The following is a 20,096-nucleotide window of genomic DNA, read 5'->3' as shown; positions in this document are numbered from 1 at the left end:
GTACATGCATTTAAGTTTGGAGCTTTAGGGGAATCTGTATGCAAAGAGATAATGTGTTAGATATTTCCCTATCATTTTATCATTTAAATAATATAGGGCACAGAAATAAACAAAAGCATCAAAAGTCAAAATTATCTGTAATTATCTTTAGTTTGCCTACAACATCTGTATTCAGAGTGCAGATATAGGGCACTATGTATGATTTAATGTGAAAGGCAACATCTTGGAGTTTTAGAAATTCCTGTAAGAATTAAAAAAAAAAATCTTCATGATACCCTGCAAACAAATAGTAAAACAGAAATGATATATTATATGAAAGATATATATCGTCATTCTTTTAGAGGGTCAGTTCAGTTTCACAGAAATGCGGAAAGTTGACAGGATCAACAAAGTGTTTTTCTTTTCATGTTAAGTCATCTCATTTGCCAAATAGATCCCATTAATTAAGTAGAGCAACCACAAGGAGAATAAAACAGTAAAAGAAAAATAAAGCACTTTTTAAAAAGTTGTCATGGACAATCAGCTATTTTTAGTGACTGGTTATATAGTCACAGCTACTACTTAGTCCAGTGATGAGACAGTGAAAACCCAAATTTAGAACGTTTACACTGTAGCTCAGTGATGAGACAGTACCTGTCCAACATAATTTTCATATCTTCGTACCCAGACAGGAGTTTTCTTTTCTTTTCTTTTCTTTTTTTCGGTTTTTATACTACAGAACAATGGTGAAACTGTTATAAAAAGCTCCTGCTGCTACTTCTGAGCTAGCTGTGCTACAGTAAAAAAAAAAATAAAAAATAAAAATAAAAAACAAAAACCACAACTCGCTTTAGAACTGAAAGACAGGTTTGAGATTTAGTTCTGACACTACTAACAGTTTGACATTGAGAAAGCCATTTAACCTCTAAGTTTCTGTTATATTACTTGTAATGAGAAACTTTAGGAAAGAGACAGAAACATATTTAATGAGACCCTCCTCTTTTCTAGACTCAGTATCAGGAGATTCTTAAACACTCTCTTATGTAATCTACACAGTAATTAAAGTGTTATGTGTGATTAGTGGCAATTTATAGATTTTGAAATTAATATTCCATAAGTTTAGAACTAAGCTATTGGTCACACAACTACTAAATATTTTGGATCTAAACTGTGGTCTGACTCTGAAAACATGTGGACATACTGTGTTAGGGCATGAGGAACCAAAAGGAAACTCTAGAAATAGCAGAAATGAAGAAATCACTGTTTGGCTTTAGTAGCTGACTAAACATTGTGGATAAAATCAGTAAACTTGAAGACAGGTCAAGAGAAAAATTCCACACTGAAAGAGAAAGGGATGATGATGATAATAACGTAACAATAATATCAACAAGAAACTAGTGTATGAAATATGTGGGAAGTATAAAATAATCAAAAGTACTTGCATTTGGATACCCAGAAGGCTGGAAGAGAGAGAGACAAGGGGGCAGAAGAAATATTTGAAGACATAACGGGCAATAACTTACAGAACCTAACGAAAACTTCAACTCACAAACCCCAGAATTTCACGGAGTCCCAAGAGTGATAAATACCAAGAAGCAACATTAGCTAGAAAACAATAAAATGACATTTAAAAAGTGTTGGTAGAAATTAAAAAAAACCAAACTGTTAAATATTCTATATATAGTGAAAATATCCTTTTGTATTAAAAACATATATTTATATTTTTAATATTTAAAAAATCATTTTTAAAGTGTTAAAGCAAAACAAAGCTAATTGCAAACAGAAAAAAAAATGGAATAAAATTGTTCTACTTGACCTGTACTTTAAAAGATATTAAAAGACAATTCTTCAGATGAAAGAAAAACATTACCATATGAAACTTTGACTCTTCAAGGCAAGAATGAAGAACAGCAGAAAGGGTGAGTATTTGGGCAAATATTGAAGGCATTTCATAGTAGATCTATTTACATAATAAGATATATTATGATGCTATAGTAGATCTATTGATGCCTCCACTCCCCCAGTTTAATTCTTTGTTTGTGTTTGTATATTAATGGCCCCCAATTAATCACGCCTCCCAGTATGAATGCTCATGAGAAGTCTCTTCTCAGATTCACTCAGTGTTACCATGTGACTTTCTTTGGCCAGTTAACATACATGACATAAGCAGACACTCAAAAAGAGCTGGCATATAAAGGCTAGTCCTGGAATTCTTCGTGGAGTCCAGCTCCATGTTGTTATAATGAGGTTACCTTGAGACAGACCTCGGAGGAGGAGAGGCCTTTTTGAGCATTCCAGCTCCAGCCAAGCTCACAACTGAATTCAGCCATTTGACCCAAACTAACATCACAGAGAGTAGAATTGCTTAATTGAGCACTGTCCAACTCCTGACCAACAAGATGTAAAAAATCAATAAATCATCATTGTTTTCAGCTACTAACATTTTTTTCTGGAGCAGATACATATCTATAGAAATGGAATTGTGTGATAAGATTCTTATCTTGTTCATGAAGTAGGATATATTAGTTAAGGTAGACTGTGATAACTTAAAGGTGAACATTTTAATTTTTAAGTAACTATTAAAACTTCGTAGTAAATGTAGCCCAAAAAAATCAATAGAAGAAATGGAATACTGAATAATTTCCAATTAATTCTAAAGACATCAGGAAAGGATGAATGGATAAAGAATAAATGGTATAAAAAGGAAAAGAGAATGCCTGCCAAGATGGCAAGTTTAAATACAAAATATCAACTAATATAATAAAAATAAATTACCTAAACCCTCAATTGAAGGCAGAGAATGTCAGATTGAAAAACAGAACAGGACTTTTCTAAATTTTGTTTATAAGAAACAGATGTAGATGGTATTAAGAGATACATAATTTAAACATGTCAGATACAGCTAATGCAGTCATTTGTTGGAAATTTGTAGCCTGAAATGCCTGTTAGAAAAGATACGCTAACAATTAATATGCTAAGCGTCTAACTTAAGAAATTTGAAGAAAAGAAAGGAAGAAGTCTAGAAAATGTGGAAGGAAGAAAATAATAAAATAGAAAACAAAAATGCATTCAAGAGGATATAAAATGTAGTTCTTGGAACAACTAGAAAAAGCTACAAACCTCTGCAAGATTGATTAAAAAGAAAGTGATAGAAGACAAAAATAACCTATATAAGGAATGAAAAGGAGACAAATTAAGATAAGGCAAACAGTTTCAATAAGGGAGAAACACTGTGAACAACTTATGGAATTTTATTTGACAATCAGGTCAAATAAAAATTTTATAACACATTATATATTACTAATCTAATTAAATAATATAGAAAATCTTGATGAACGTGTAACCATTACATAAATTGAACCATTTGTTAAAACCTATCTTCTAAAATAAAACAAATCTCTCAGAGATATAAACCTATAGTAACAATTAAGGCAGTGTGACACTGGCACAGGGATAGAGAAGGAAACCTACAAAACAAAATATAGACTCCTGAAACTGACCCCTTAATAAAGCAATACTGAAAGTGACTAGAATCAATGACTGCCCAGTATACACTTTGGAAAGACCAAGTTTTAAATCAGACAAGACGGGTTGGAGTTTGCTTAGGTTCACTTTTTTTCTAGTTTCTTCAGTTATAAAATTGGAAAACAAAACCAAAGAAAAGAAAAACGATGTGCAATCTTTTTATATGTATTGAATAAAAGGATTTGAGAAAAAAATTGATACTTAACACATTCTCAAGTAAGTAATGTCACTGTTCTCTTCAACTGAGATCCCCACACATTAAAGGAAAGGATGCTGGATTAAAGAGAAGGTAAGTAAGAAAAATGAGACAATTCACATTTATTATTGTGTTCTTCCTTTATCTGTGCATTACTTTCTTTGTGTTTTTGACAGTTTCACTGATTTATAAAAGTTAAAATTAGCAAAGCGAAACCTAGATTTGATCAGTAAGAATATAACTAGTTTTCTCTCTTTTAAATTTTCCTCTCCCTCATCCCTCCCTCCCTTCCTTCCTTCCTTTGAAAATGATTGCTACAGTTTTCATGAAAAACACGTAGCGAGTCATGATATGAAAGCATGCCTTAGGCAAGGGACAGAGGGACTTTGAGAAGTCTCAGAGTCATTGTACAATCCAAGAAGCTGTTTTATTGCCCACTTCTTTGCGTGTTAAAATATTCCCAGTTGAGAGCTGGGATAATAACTCCCAATGATAATTTTTATTAATTAATTTTTTGTTAGAATTTAAAAAAAATTATGTCTTTTGTTTTAAAAGCCTCAGGACATAAACGGATTGTAAACAAATCATTAATTAAACATTCTAAACAACCAACAGCAACATTAGTAAAATGATGAGGGGAAATTAAGCTTTTAGGAAAACACTGTACCCAGTAGACAAACTATCTTGTTCATTAAGATCAAGATCAAAAATTGTCAGCTTGCTTAAAATTCAATACTGGACACCTATAAGTGTGTCAGAGAAGCCTATGCAATAATGTTAGATTTCTGAGCTATTCAGCAATTCTTGAGGTTCTGAGAATGCCAAATGCTCACGTGCTACTATTTTGACAGAGTTATAGAGACCCTGAATTAACCTTATAAAGAGATTCCTGTTTTTTCGTGACAGGGATAGATTTGACACCTTGTGGCTTACCATTATCTGCCTTGAGAGTGTTCCAGCTCTGTGAACTTTTTCTAACAAGCTGAAGCAGGGAGTTTTCTGAATACATCCAAATTATATGCAGTAATATTTCTTTTGTGAATAATAGATATGACATTTCCACCAGGCAATTTAATATGCCATGGTGAGATTAATGAGCAAACATCTAATAAGTTTGTTATTATTATATTCCTCTTTGCATTAACAAAATAGAACAATAGTTTAACAATGTGTTGCCACAATCTTTTTCACATTAATACATCTTCTCATTTCCATTTCTACTCAGTGTCCTGTCTCAACTCTCACCTAATACGTTGAGAATAAAGAAGAAAGAAAAAAAGGAATTAGCAGGTATTTTGTACTTAACATATACCAGGAAAAATGCTCTTTTCCTCTTTACTATCTTATTCCATCCTTAAAATAGTTTTATGTGACAGTCCACATACTCTTCTTCATACGAATAAATAAAAAGTAAAACTCAGAAAGGTTATGCCACCCTCCAATGTCACACAGCAAATAAACTGCACAGTGGAGATTCGAGTCCCAGATCGTGAGACTGCAAAAGCTAGGCAGAATATCCAACCAGCACTCATTTTGCATTTCCCAGTCATTGTGTGATATCTTATAATGTCTCAAGCAATTAAATCCTATGGATCCTCATTCTAACCTTGAATATCAGAAAACTTTAAGCCAAGAATAATAAATAATTCACACTTCTTCTAGGTCAAGCCAGATTTATTCCCTAGTAGTAAAGCTTTGAGCCTGATAGTATAAGTAGCGTCTTAATTTAAAGATGAGGGTAAAGAGGTATAAAAAGGGTAAGAAACTTACACAAGGTTACATAGATGGTCAATGTTAGAACTAGACTGGATCTTCTAATGGTTATGTTGTATACTGCCTTCACGACATAAAGCAGCAGAGATAGTTTTAAAAATGACTAAGAACTTTAATTTTCATTTCTGTTCACATTATTCCAATTATATTTTTTCTGATAAGATACATAGTATGTTGACATCTAGGCTGGGAGTCACTGAGTTACCGCAGCCTAATCTTTGCACAGAGGATGAGAACGCATGGTATATTTTTCTATACTTAAGATCATGTTTGAAGCTAAAAGGAACTTGCAAATTCAAGTAGGTTAGCTAAAAGAAAAAATAGTACATAAAAAATAACTTAAACTCTCCTGATGCCAGAAATACAGTTTTATATTTTAGTTTTTGAAATTGTTTTTAGAATATCATTACCCAAATATATTACCAAGCAAATGAAAGTAGTTTTAATCTCTCCTATAATGAAGCAAATACTTAAACATTATTTTAAAAGTTATTTTTGATCAAACTAATACTTCACGCATTATAAATTAAAAAGGATTATGACTTATCCAGTAGCCCTAATAGCTAATAATAAATATGTTTTTTTCTCTTTTTTTGATGTACAATTTATAATGGTGAAATTATAATGAATTTGTTTGTCTCATGCTTCTTTCAGTTAATGTTCTAACACAGGAATTTCTCTGTTTTGTTATCCATTGCTGCATAGTAGATTACCTCAAAACCCAGTGGCTTAAAACAATAAAAAATTGCTCAAAATTTCTGTGAATCAGGAATCCTTAGTTTACCTGAGTGGTTCTGGCTTAGGGTCTCTCATGAGGTCACATTCAAGGTGTCAGCCAGGACCACAGTCATTTGGCAACTTCACTGAGACAAGAATCTGCTTTCAAGATGGCTCACTGACAAAGCTGTTGGCAGGAAGCCTCAGTTCCTCACTGGCTATTGGTGAGAGTCCCCACTTCCTCCCTATGTGGATCTCTCTGTAGGACTACTCAGATGTCCCCACGGTGGCATGGCAGCTGGCTTTTCTCAGAGTGTATTTAAAGGGTACTGAGATGGAAATAATAGTGTCTTTTATGACCTAATCTCAGAAGTCACATGTCATCATTTCTGTTCTACCCTTTCAGTTACATAAGTTGAACCTATTCACCATGGGAGAGGCCCACACGAGTGTGAATATCAGAACACAGGAGTCACTGTGGCTTACCTCGGCTACCACATTATTATTAACAATTTAAAAATACTTTCATATACTGGTATAAAGAACTGCTTCTGTTTTCCAGGAAATAGCTTTTATAGCCCTGGAGTTGAAAAAAATGATTGGTAAATATATGCTATTCACAGGTCAAGGAACACTCGGATCTTGCCAGTAGATCCCACATGACCTCTGAGAGTCCTTCTCCTGTAATACCTCTGAGATTGTCATTTCACATAACTGGCATCACTACCTGCTATATTTATTCCCCATTATTTTCTGGGACCACCGCATTATCCTTCAGTGTATTGCCCCCAAGAGATCATCAAAGAGGAGATGAGGTGGGATCCATGTCCTTAGAGTCTATTGAGTCTCAACTCATCTCTGGTGACTGCTTAGAAAACAACAGAAGAAAATAGAAAAGAAACTTTGCCTCATGCCTCCCTCCTCTCTTCATCCTATCCCCCTCAAAACAAGAGAAACACATTCAAGAAGAGGAAGGCTGTGTGTGAAAGTAAACCAACATCTGTATGTGGGAGTCATTCGGAAGTGCTCAGTGAAAATGATATCCAAATATTAGGTATTAATAACATTGGCACTCATTCTAGGAAAGAAGAACACATTCTCATTCTGTTGTTTTAAAATCCTTGATTATTACATCTTGGAAAGTGAGGATATAGGAGGACCAGAGAGAGTTTATAAACATGGCAATAAGGAAATAGACCCCCTTAGTCAAAGTCAGTTAGGAAACAGTATGCATTACATTGATAATTATAACTGTTCGATTAAAACTGTGGACTTGTTAAAGGTATCCAGTTGGAGGCAAGGTTCTATTAAGGGGCAGTATATGGACAGAGTCCTGACTCTTAGGGCCTAGGCCTTGGTCATTAAACCTTTGAGTTCCTAAATCATCATTCTAATGATAAATTGATTGTGTTACATATTCAAAACTGCTTTCTTCTTTTTTAACAGAATGGTAACACATGCATGTCCACACTCAGTAAGCTCCAGAAATGGTTTTCACTCTAGAAATCCAAGTGAGGTTAGCAGACACATAGCAATTGGGAAACTAAAGGCAAATCATGAAACACTGAGATCAATTTCATATTTATTAAATTTTCTGCCTGTGATTTTATTTCATTTTTTTTGCAGTTTTTCAGCGTCAAACATAAAATGACATTTTCCTGAAACAAATAAAACAATAATCAGTTGTGATCATTAATATAATTCTAACTGTATGCTAGTCACTGCTCTAATTGCTTTACAGATATTATCTCACTGAATCTGCCCAAAGCCCTAAGATTTTTAACCTGGTTTTCTAGATGAAGAAACTGAGACACATACCCATTAAGTTGCCCAAGAGTCACATAGTTGCTAAGCAGAGGAACTAAAATCTGAAAGATGGGAAAGTCTGGGTTCAGAGGTCATAACCTCAAACTCCCCTGTATGCTGCCTCCCAATTACAGAGAAAGTGAGACAAATCAAATCTGTGGAGTTCTTCGAACCTAATTCATTTGATGATAGGCAAACTGTTCACAGTGCTCAAATATTAATTGCCTTACTCTACCATATGTGGAGCATCAGAAAGTTTTCGGAAAAAAATTCGGTATTTTAGGCAAATAGTGATGCATAGGTACGTGATGTAATTCTATTAGAGACCAACATCTGTAATGTGGGTACTCTGCTGTCCTCCTGGTCATGCACATAACAGCAGCACAGGATTGACTTTCATGTGAAAGAGGTCTTAAACCAAAAATAGGTCATTATTTTTCTGTTATATCTTTTTGCGAGAGGTCACTAATTGGAGGATGAATGCCTTTTTGTTTCTGTCTCAGCAGCCTAAGGAAATTTCAGGACTAGACAGTACTTGGATTTGTCTTCCCTCAGACTGAACTTGCAAATGAGGGCAAATATACAAATCATTACATTTAAGAGAAGACAGATCTCTTATCAGTGTCAGAAAAAAATGGAAACTAAAAGCTCATAAAAATGCTAATGATTGTATCTTTCCCAAATGCTCTGGTTTAATACAAAGTTTCTTTTTGATAATACCACTATATAATGCTCTCCTCCCTCTCGCCTGTTAATCTCCATTTCTCAGTGTGAACTTGGAACAAATAACATAAGTCTATAAAAAGATACTCTGAATTATCTTCCAAATATAATACTTAGATAATAATGTGATTGTTGGGAAAAGTAGCATACTTTGCTTGTTAGCAGTGGACTCAGATGTGGATGCTCCTCTGTCCTAGCTCTTCTCTCACCCCGTTACTGCTCTCCAGCAGCAGTGTCTGGGAGCCCGTTGGGCATGTGCTGCACCATGGAGGCCACTCTCTATGCACCCCCATTAGCTTCCGTCCTTCATTTTCAGTAAAGTTCCTTGCCATCATTCCTTTAAAAACCAAACAGAGAGAATTGTTGTTTCTAATTGTGTGGCTATTGTCACCCCTGTAGTTATAAGCCTGGGTTTGCTTAAGTAAATAAATGGGGCCTGATGCACTGAGGCTACCATATTCATTGAGAAGATTTCCATTGAAATCTATGACCTCATCATTTACATACAAGCTAGTTCTGCCTCTTGCTTGAGTAAAATCCATTGACTAAAGTTGAAAAATATAATGGAAAGTAATCAAAGACACAAAACGAATTATGAAGCAATGGTAAGCCATGAGGTAATTTTTTACTGATTCTTAGCAATAAGCCTTTTCCCTAGATAACTGGTATTGTCTTGTTACATGAGATAGAGAAATTCAGTAATCCACAATTAGCCTAATTTTTAGCATAACTTCCCATGAGTGACATCCAATAACCACAATGACCTGATCTATTTCTAAGCCAGTTGGTAAAATGAAGTACCTGCTTACAAATAATGAAAAGCTCCTATTTAAAGTTGTTTGATCTGCTTTTATCCCAGAATTTAAAAAATTTTAAACAATCTGTCAACTACAGTTTAAAAAGCTAAGAAAAAATTATGACAGAACAATAATTATAAAGCAAATTATATGATATTTAATTTTAAAGTTGGATGTAGAATTCTATTATATTCGAACTTCATATTTTTGCTTTTGTTAAATTTTTGTTTTGAAAATGGACTTATTGCAAAATAGCATAGCAATTAACAAATACTGTATCTGGTTTTGTTATTGCTCCAAAAGATCATTTATGACCTTAATAAAGAAGCAGTTTTACATAAATATATAATTCTCATTTTGAAGACTCTTTTTTGTTGTTGTTGTTCTGTTTCTAAAATCAGAAAAACAGTGTAGATCAGACAAAAGTGATTGGCTTGTCCTAGTTAAGACTGGCCTAAATGAAATTTAGTTGGTGATTTAAATTTCCAAGTATTAAGACAAACTCAATCAGCTTCTAAAGTAAAACCTAGTAGAAACACAGCTTCTGTAACTAGAATTTGGTGGTTGGAATATTAAATATTGTTTTATATAGTCAACACTTGTCATTCTATACACTGTCCGATTCTATTTGTTTTTTGACTGGGTTTGTTACTTCTTTCTTGTCTTTATGCTGCTGGGTCATATTTTCCCCCATTTTACACATTTTTTTCTTAATTTCCTAAAGACTTTCTTCACTTCCTTTCTGCAGTTACACAAAGCAGAGTTTGTTTGCTTGCTCTGTGACTGACTCAGTCTAATATATTGGAAAAACAGCTGTATACACTAAAAATAGAGATACTACAGGATTTTTTGTTGTTGTTTCTGTTGTTATCTGAACACTATTATGATGAGCTAAGAATGCATTTGTAATGAACTCACAAAATGACAAACTACCAATTGCATTTAGCAAGTGTCTTGTGTTTTTAGAAGTGTGATAGAAGATCATGATGTGATGAACAAGAAATACTATAACAGAGTATCTAACTTGAGATCAGGCATGAGATGACATCAGCTTGTGGGTGCTTAGGTCATTCTGTGGAAGGTAGTGGTACCCAGGTTTCATAATGGTTTCCAGTGATCTGGGAATCCTGGTGTTCACACATTGTGTAGTTCCCTCCCACACTGTACCAGGGCTAGCCTGTGTGATCAGTACAATATGGTGGAAGTACTTCCGAGATGGGGTCATAAAAAACAACTCAGCTTCCGTTTCAATCCCTGTCTCTCTCTCAAATCAACTCCTTTGGAGAAAGCCAGTGGCCATGTGATGAGCAGTGTTATGCAGAGGCCCACAAGTGGGGAACTGAGGCCAGGCCTAATGGTCACGTGTGAGAGAATATGAAAGCAGCTCCTTCAGCCCAAGCAAACTTTCAGATGACTGCAGTTCCCGCCAACTTTTGAATACAATTTCATGAGAGATCCTGAGTCAGACTCACCCTACTTGTACATTCCTGGACTCCTAAACCTAATTAACTGTGTGAACTAATAAATGTTTGCTATTTTAAGCTGTTAAATTTGTGGGTAATTTGTTACAAAGCAATAGATAGCTAATATCTTGCATTAGCTGTCTAATACAAGGACTATTGCTAGGGGCTTAGGAAAAGGGTTTAGTTCTCAAGGAGTGGGCAGGACAGTGTTGTAGGTCACCAACCAAGTGAGCTGCCCCAAGGGCAATAATCAGTGAAAAAGAGATGCAAAGTCACAGATTTGACTTCATAACCTACAATGGAACCAACATATAACACTTGCTAAGTTAGTTTCAGTAAACATATTAATAACTCCTTTAGGTTAACTCAAAACAGTTTAACAAGAAAGGTTTATTTTCTCATTTTTATATACAAAGAAGGGCAAATCTCAGATTCTCAGTAATTTTGAGGTCGTACAAATGTCAAGTGGCAGAGCTAAGAGTTCAAACTCAGTTTTGTTCGACATTAAAGACCACATTCTGTTTGTTTGTTTGTTTGTTTCTTTTACACAGACCCTTGGTCTTTTGCCCCAGCTGGAGAACAGCGACATGATCATGGCTCACTTTAACCTTGAACTCCTGGGCTAAAGCCATCCTCCCACTTCAGCTTCCTGAGTAGCCAGGACTGAAGGTGCATACCACCATACCTGGTTAATTTATTTTCATTCTTTAAAGAAATGGAATCTCACTATGTTGCCCAGGCTAGTCTTGAACTCCTGACCTCAAGTGATCCTTTTACCACAGCCTCCAAAGTATTGGGATTACAGGTATAAGCCACCATGCCTGGCCAAAGATCACATTCTTAAACTGCTATATTTTGTGGCCTCTGATAATTTTTAGTACTTACTGAGCCATAATGTATCCCCGTTACTATGCCATCTCTCTTTCTACAGTGAAACAAACAAATAAACAAAAACTTCTCTAATCCTAAAACTACCTGCAATGTAGGTATTACTTCTGTAAATAAATAAATGGAAAGGGCCTTTTTAAAAGTGCAAATATTAACATAGGAAATGGAATGATTTTAAAAATTCATTTCATTCCTCAGAGTCTCCTGTAAGAATACCTCTGAGCTACACACTTATTTTGTTATATCTCCAAATTAAAAACTCTCATGCCACTATTAACAGATTTATCAGAAGGATTATTTCCTCTTCTTTTTTTTTTTTTTTTTTTTTGAGATGGAGTTTTTCTCTTGTTTCCCAGTCTGGAGTGCAATGGTGTGATCTCGGCTCACTGAAACCTCCGCCTCCCAGGTTCAGGGATTCTCCTGCCTCTACCTCCAGAGTAGCTGGGTTTACAGGCACGTGCCACCATGCCGGACTAATTTTGTATTTTTAGTAGAGACAGGATTTCGCCGTGTTTGTCAGGCTGGTCTCAAACTCTTGACTTCACGTAATCCACCAGCCTCGACTTCCCAAAGTGCTAGGATTACAGACATGAGCCACCAAGCCCGGCCTTTTCTAAATCATTCACTCTGTTCCTCCTTTCCCTTAGCTTGATATGGAAACACGGCCTGTGTGCCTTCTTTGTAAACATAAATTTGAGAGAAATGGAAAGCAAACTTTTAGATGTATCTGAGACTATTTAGGTAGAAAGCTCGAAGGAAGCCATGCCCTGGCATCAAATTACAGTATCTGGGCCCTGTTCTTAACATGAGAAAATTAATTATTAGCATTGAAATTTACAATAAAAATAAGAGAAAATCTTACACATGAATCCAATTGATGATTGCTAATGACATTTTATTTTATGACACACTTGCTGTTCAGGTGTGACTGTTTAGTCCTGGAACTTAGAGAGACACAGCCTTTTTATAAGGAAGGTCATCTTAAGGGGTAAAGATGAAGCATGTCTTCTAGCCCATCAAACGCTTTTGAAAACTTCACCTCCATTAAAAACAGACATTTGGCAGGGACCTACAAATGTTTAAGTTAAAAGAGATGTGAAGTGAAAAAGATGTCCCTGTATTGTATTAACTTTATTAAGGACTGCATCAGATTCCTCTCAGTGTAGACATATTACTTTGTGATGCAACACACATACACACACACACACACACTCACACGCACACACACATTTCTTATTCCTCTTCTTTTTTCCCTCCTAACTTTAGAAGGAATTGGCTCTTTTCCCCCAAACTACACAAAGAAGAGACCCTCACAGATTATCAACACCTGGAATAGATTTTCTCTTGGCTGTGGTCAAATAGGCATCGTTACTCTGACTTGGGAAATAGATCAGACTCTTGACTTGCTTGACTTCAACATTTACTTGGTATTAACCTAGTTTCCTTAATTTCAGTGTTTAAGAATTAGATACTCTGAGTATTGAGATCATTTTTCCTCTAAAGTAAGAGTGACCTTCTATTTTCAAAATGTTCTTCCTTTCAATAGCAGATAATGGATCCATGCAGCCTGAAACTCCCAATAACTTCAGCGGCATATGTGATAGAAGCAAAAGTAAATGGTTTGAGAAAGCCTAACAGTAATATTTCCACATCCAGGCTTTACTATTATCAGTGTTAACTGTGATTTATGTTTCAGTTTAATTTCCTAAGTTAAAACGTTCTTGGCCACTGTCCAGTGAGTCTAGCCATCTTACTCCTGATTCTGGTCCCAAGCTCACCCAAAAAATATTTTCAATAAGTCAACAGCTATTTACAGTTTGCTTAACCATTAGTACTACTGAAGTTACCAAAATGTAAAGTTGGTTGAAAACTTAATACACATCCTGGATATCTCAGGGTAACATACTTGGGCTGCCTCAGGGTAAGAAAACATGCCCTGATTGAGGAAATGGAAAATTAGTCCAAGAAGTGATAGGACCATCAAGGAGGATGTAACTTCTTCCAAAAACATGTTAAGAGACAAGCAGAAATGGTGATGGTAGCAGCCATTGATGTTGATGGCAATGCTGTCAAAAAGTAACTATTAATGACTCAGGTATAAGTTAATCTTTGATCGCTCAGCTCTCCAAATTTTTTATACCCCTCTCTCTACTCAGAAAGAGAATTGCTCATAAATACTTCAAAGTAACACCTACCAAAATCCTCTGATAAAACTCTACAACCTAGAACTGCTAATTCAAAAAGTTTCCAGGTTTTACAGCAGTCCTATAACTGACCTGCTTGGGAACTGGATTCACTCTTTCTCAAATTGGCCGAACTGTTGAGATAGGACTTAAAGTTAGCGTCATCCATAACACCTTTTTGAAATTTTACATTTGTCTAATTCTGTCATCTGTTGACATGTTTTACACTTTTTACACTGTTTATTCATGTCATAATATAATTTGTGTGTGTCTGAATCCACTTCAGTAAATTATAAGCGTCTTTGTGTGTTACTCATCTTTCTATTCTGCATTGTAATCAACAGAGCATTTTATCCTGAAAATATGATAGAGCCCTAAACATGATAGCAGATGTAATCAGCTTTATAATTGTAAACCAGGAATGATAATTATATTTGTACTGCATCAATGTAAACATTGTATGTTTTCAATCACAATAAAAAACTAAAATACAAAACATCTAGGAAAACTAGAGAGCTTTCTTATAGATGCAACATATTGTGCCCCAAAGATCTCTGCTGTTTTAGTTACATTAAGTATATTATTTATACACAAAGATTATGCTGATGTGATAGATAGACAGATAGTAGATAGATGACACTTAACAGTACTTAATATGTGTCAAGTTCCATTGTGAGCGCTTTACAAATATTAATTCTCCTGACAACTCTATGAAAAAGGTACTATGATTATATCCACTTAATAACTGAGGACACGGAAGCACAAAGTAACTTTCCAAGTCATGTAAGTTGTAAATGGAGGACACCAGGTTTCATCCCAGTGCCCGTTACTTGAATCACTATGACATACTGATGGAAAATAAAATAGACATAGAGTACCAGTATCCTCTCTCCTGCTCATCAGTGTTTTAGTTTTTAATTTGGAAGCCGGTCATTATCATTCATCTGTATGAAAAATGCTCATAAGGTAAAATAGAATCAGAACAGGAAAAATATCACTTACCATTTTTTTCCTCTACATAAAAAAACATACATATATTCAAAATTGTCTTAATTCTGTGTGGTTATAGGAAACCATTCTGGAGTAGGGTCAAAGGGTAAGGGCAGTTGGAAAAAATAATTTCTTTTGGTAGAAGACTGACTGAAAGACTTTGCCACCCCCTGTGCAATATTTTTTTTAACCTATAATTCTTTCTCCGCTAGCACCTTAAAATATATCTCTGGTTATTCCTTTAACGCTATAAAATCTAGTGTTTGGAATATACATCTTAAGGAAGTAACAAACATCATTTTAAACAATGAAGCCCGAGTAGAATGAGTGCCCATTTGGGTGAGCCAATTTTTTCACACATTTCTGTAGTTCTTCCCGGGTAGGTGGCGGGAAGGGAGAGTCACTATTAATGAACTAATAACAAGCAAATAAATCCTCAGGTAGTTAACTTGGTCTAGTCACGACTAACCCTTAGTAGATGCAGATCTGGCTCGTGATTCAAGCTAACTAGATTCTATCGATTTTACTTTTGGCGTCCTCATTGTTTGGAAGGCACAAAAGTTAATTAAGCATTTAGCTCCATTTGCTTGGCTATGTGTGTGTTTATTATGCTCCAGTTGGATAGCACATTGTTTAGTGAATGCTTTCTTTGCATCCCTAAATCAATGCTTCTGTTAGACAAAATCCAATGATGTACCAGCCGTTGTTAACGCACTGAAAGGTCATATAAGTATTGCATGAAGTATGGTCTGGGAGAAAGCTGATCCCATCTTCAGGATGTCACATTAGGAGGGGAACTTGTAAGAGCACATCTCCATTTTATACAGCATCTGGCATATACCCCAAGTGACCACAGGATGCCATATTTATAGGAAGGATGCTGCTGTATTATCAAGATATTTAATAACTCCATCTAGAATTTAGGCAGGAAATATCTTCTAATGCAGGAAAAACAAAGGGAGACATTTAAAACTAATTTTCAAACAATTAAATTACATCAAAACACAATATTTAGACCCACCATTTTAAAAGTAAAATTATTAACTTCTTATTCACGCAGTGTTTTAGGCACTGGGGATGGAATAGTAAACAATGATTATTAAAAATAAATTCTGCCCACCTAACCAGTTTTAAAAGCAATCTAGAATGCACACTGTATCTAATAATGCTTCCTATTTTTTATATATTTAATAGATTAAATGTGTTTTAAAGGAATAGATATTTTATAGGGCTTGTACTAGGTCTGCTACATACCTTATTTTATTGTTTTATATACCATTTGTTATGAGTGCTGTTATCTTTATTTTTCAGGCAAGAGAACTGGTATCAGTAAGGTTAGGAACCTTTCCACAAGATTGTTGAGACCGGTACTTGAACATCACAAACCTTAAATGCTACATTTATTTTCAATGTTTACACACGGCAATTGTATTTCTGCCTAAACATTCCTTTGAATCAAGGCCAAAGTAAAATTTGTTTATTTTTATTACATTTTTTCAGGAGTGTTTTTCTAAATAAACTCTACGCTCAACATTGCCAACCAAAGTTATGGCTTAAAATTTTGCACTAGAATTTCTTAACCTTCTTTAGCATCACAAATTTGCCTATCACATTTCATTTTCAAAGGGAGATTTCCATTATCATGCAGAACCTCAAAGCACTAGAGAATAGATTTTGGGCTACAATGAATAGGAATTTGGTCATTATTATTTTGCCATTTAGAAGTCAGACGTTATATTTCTATTTGTTTAATACTGCATATGTAAATTGCACCATTTCCTGTCATGAGGAAAAAAGAACTGAATTGATTCCTTTGAATTTAGCCCATCGTTTTTAGTTTTCTAGGTCCAAAGCTTAGCCTAATAAAGTAGTAATTAACTTTTAAATCAACCTCCTTTATAGAGTCCAAAAGGCAGTCATCAAATTCTATTGATTTTTTTCCTGTATCATTGTTCCAGGGCTTTATTTTCAATAAAACTTTTTGGATTCGGAAGGGTGCCAGAATTCCCTTTCTTCTGTATCAGACCTTATTTTTTTCTCCAGATGATGTTCAGGAGAATGATAATAATAACTGGCCTCAGTTTCTGAGGACTTGCCAACATTTTTTTGAAGGAATGTGGTAGTCTGGAGTTGCAATCATTTCCACATGTCTTAGCTCTAAAACTGAAGGGAGTAAGTGCCAATCCCAATAGCCTTATCTTAATATTCAGTGAGCCCGGGAGGTTGCAGAAAAATTTGCTTTAGATGCAGGCACTATCGTACATCCCAGCAATTTCTCAACCCCTTCGTCACACTCACTCAGAGGTATTGTACTGAGCTAGCCAGAACAGTTGTTTTATGCTCTATACTGAGCTGACTCAAAGAAAGCTGTCTTTAACATTAGAACAATCAAAGTCCAATTTACAGTTTTTTGACTCTCAGTTTAGTGGTAGATAATATTTAGCTGCTGTAACCATATCATTAATCCTTACAAAGTTTACTCTGTAGGATTCAGTTCTAATAGTTAGAAAAATAAAAATGAATAGCAGTATCTATTCACTTAATCGACAGATGCACTCCCATGCACCGTCCTGGCCTGGCTTCTATAATAACTTTTATAGTATATTTGTTTACCTCCCGTGTTCTGACAGCATAGAATATAGTCATCATTCAATTTTCCCTTTTGAGGATGCACATAAGAAAGAGAAAACAACATGAAATAAAATCACATACTTTACAAGGCAAATTTTGCACAGTGCCTAGTAAATTTTGTTGAGGTCACATTCTGCACTTCTATTAATAATAATAAGATTTGTGATTCTAACTGAGCACTCATAAACTTAATCTTTCATCTCAGTTCTTAAAAAATCTTGGTGTGTCAAAGTTGGCAAACTCTAGCTTTACTAAAATGTACTATCTTATATTCTTTGCTGTTTCCTTTCATAGTGATATTACATGCACTGCCAGCACTTACTGCATTGCAAAGTGCTCATCTTTCTATGCACAAGGTTACAAAAAGAATTTATTTTGCAGAATATGTTATAAACACATTTGATAGTTTATATCTGATTTAAATTAGTACCTTTATATAATTATTGGAACCTAGGATCCATAATTCTCACTTCACCATATGGAATAAACACATGCCTTTAATGTTAATGAAAAGCTCTTAATTTGGAAAGATGCAAGTGATGATGTTATCTATATTTTGAAAGCTTTTTGTGGCAGAAGAGGAAATGTTAAAGACAATGAGAGAAGGATTACTTAGGCAGTCTGGGGTGGAAATTTTCAGGAGTGTGGCAGTGGCTGTGAGAATGGAAAAGAGTGTAAAGGTATAAAGAGATGTAGAATTTGTAGAAGCCAGAAAAGTAGACAAAGTTTAAACATCTTAGAGATCAAAGGATGTATGCTTGCTGGTATCCAAGGAGGTTTCATAGCCCATGTATTTGAGCTAACTCTGGTCTAGCCTTATGACTTGAAGGTTCTGGGATCTCACATTATTAAGTTCATAAGACCATGATATTAATACAAGGAAAGATTTAATTATTTTGCTTGAGAACTCTATCACAGAAAGCAGATCACCCGATCATATTAATCTGCTCATTTTCTTCACAGGGACTCATTTGACAAAATACTAAGAAAACAGCCTATAAATAATTATTTCTTTCCTGTCCTTCTTCCTTGCTTCCTTTCTTCCTTCATTTCTTCCCTCTGTCCTCCTTCCTTCCTTCTCATCCTCATTCATCTCTCTCTCTCTTTCTTTTCTAATGAAAACTAATCATTATGATGATTGAAATGGGAATCTATCTCCCCTATAAATTTTTCAATAAGCCAAACCAATAAAGTTTGAGGTCTTTTTTTTTTTTTTCTTTCAGCTCAATGAATTTGTAAGAAAATTCAGATGACTGGATTGGCTATATGCAACGACAAAAATTTCAGTTTTAAAAATGTGTTATTTGTCTGCATTGACATTCCTTACAGCTGATGAAATTTCAGGAGCTTTTAATGAATTAAAACCACATTGCCCTGAAGAAGCCAGCAAAGTTACTGACTGGTTCAAAAATAATTGTGTACTGTAAGATGAGGAGACACTTACACAATGGTGTTGCTCTTCAATCACCAGTATTATTTCTGCCAAATCTATAGTCTGTATATAAGAGCACGTGGAATGGATTTCTGTGTACCCAAAACAACATAAAAGTGTGGCACAGAAGACAGGAAAATGTAATAGAGAATGCTTGGGTTGGCATATATCGAATCAAACAAGGATTTCAAAACAAGTGGTGCCATGTAGAAAATGAATGTAAACATATTCTCTGAGGAGAACCATACTCTTAAAGAAAAAAAGCAGCTCTTCATTGCAATACAAGATATCAAAATATGGTTAATAATCATGAAAGTCAGCCAACTCTGGACTACCTCTGTGCAATTTCCCACAAACTATCCTTGTAATACACTTTTCTATAGGTCAGATTTTTCTTTCAGTTTTTAGGAGGGGGGTTTGGTTTTTGTTTTGATTTTTCCATTTTAGAAGTTTTTCCACTATTTTGAATTGTCAGCATTATTTTTTACAATTTTCTGTGCTATGAATTTCATCTTGCATCATTACCAATACTGAAGGTATAAACCATGTAAGACTTATAGAGGTTTCTGATTCATTTTATGAATTTTTTGCATATTTGACTCCACGAGAGTACGTTACCACCACATTGGCTATGTGTATAAACATTGTGCACGTACATAAAAAAATTAAAACTTCTTCAGTAAATGAAAGAAGTCCTTTTTTAACATTTACATTTGGCTTATTGAACAAATGTATATGTGCTGGTGAACGATCACAGTTTTTGACCAATCTCATCAAACGATTTACATTGTCCACTATGATATTTTAGTGACTGCAGTAATAAAGCTGGGTGGACTCAACTATAAACCATAATGATATAAATTTACACAATTCTTTTTTGACCTATTTCTTTATGACTACTACTGGCCTGTTCATAACTGTTATATCCATGTGACTGCCATTAGTATATCTGAGTATTTATGTTTCCAAAAATATCTATGTTGTTATTGCTTA

The sequence above is a fragment of the Macaca mulatta genome, chromosome 1, assembly GCF_049350105.2.
Source record: "Macaca mulatta isolate MMU2019108-1 chromosome 1, T2T-MMU8v2.0, whole genome shotgun sequence".
Classification (NCBI taxonomy): domain Eukaryota; kingdom Metazoa; phylum Chordata; class Mammalia; order Primates; family Cercopithecidae; genus Macaca; species Macaca mulatta.
The sequence above is the reverse complement of the archived record's forward strand: the minus strand, read 5'-3'. Positions refer to the sequence as shown.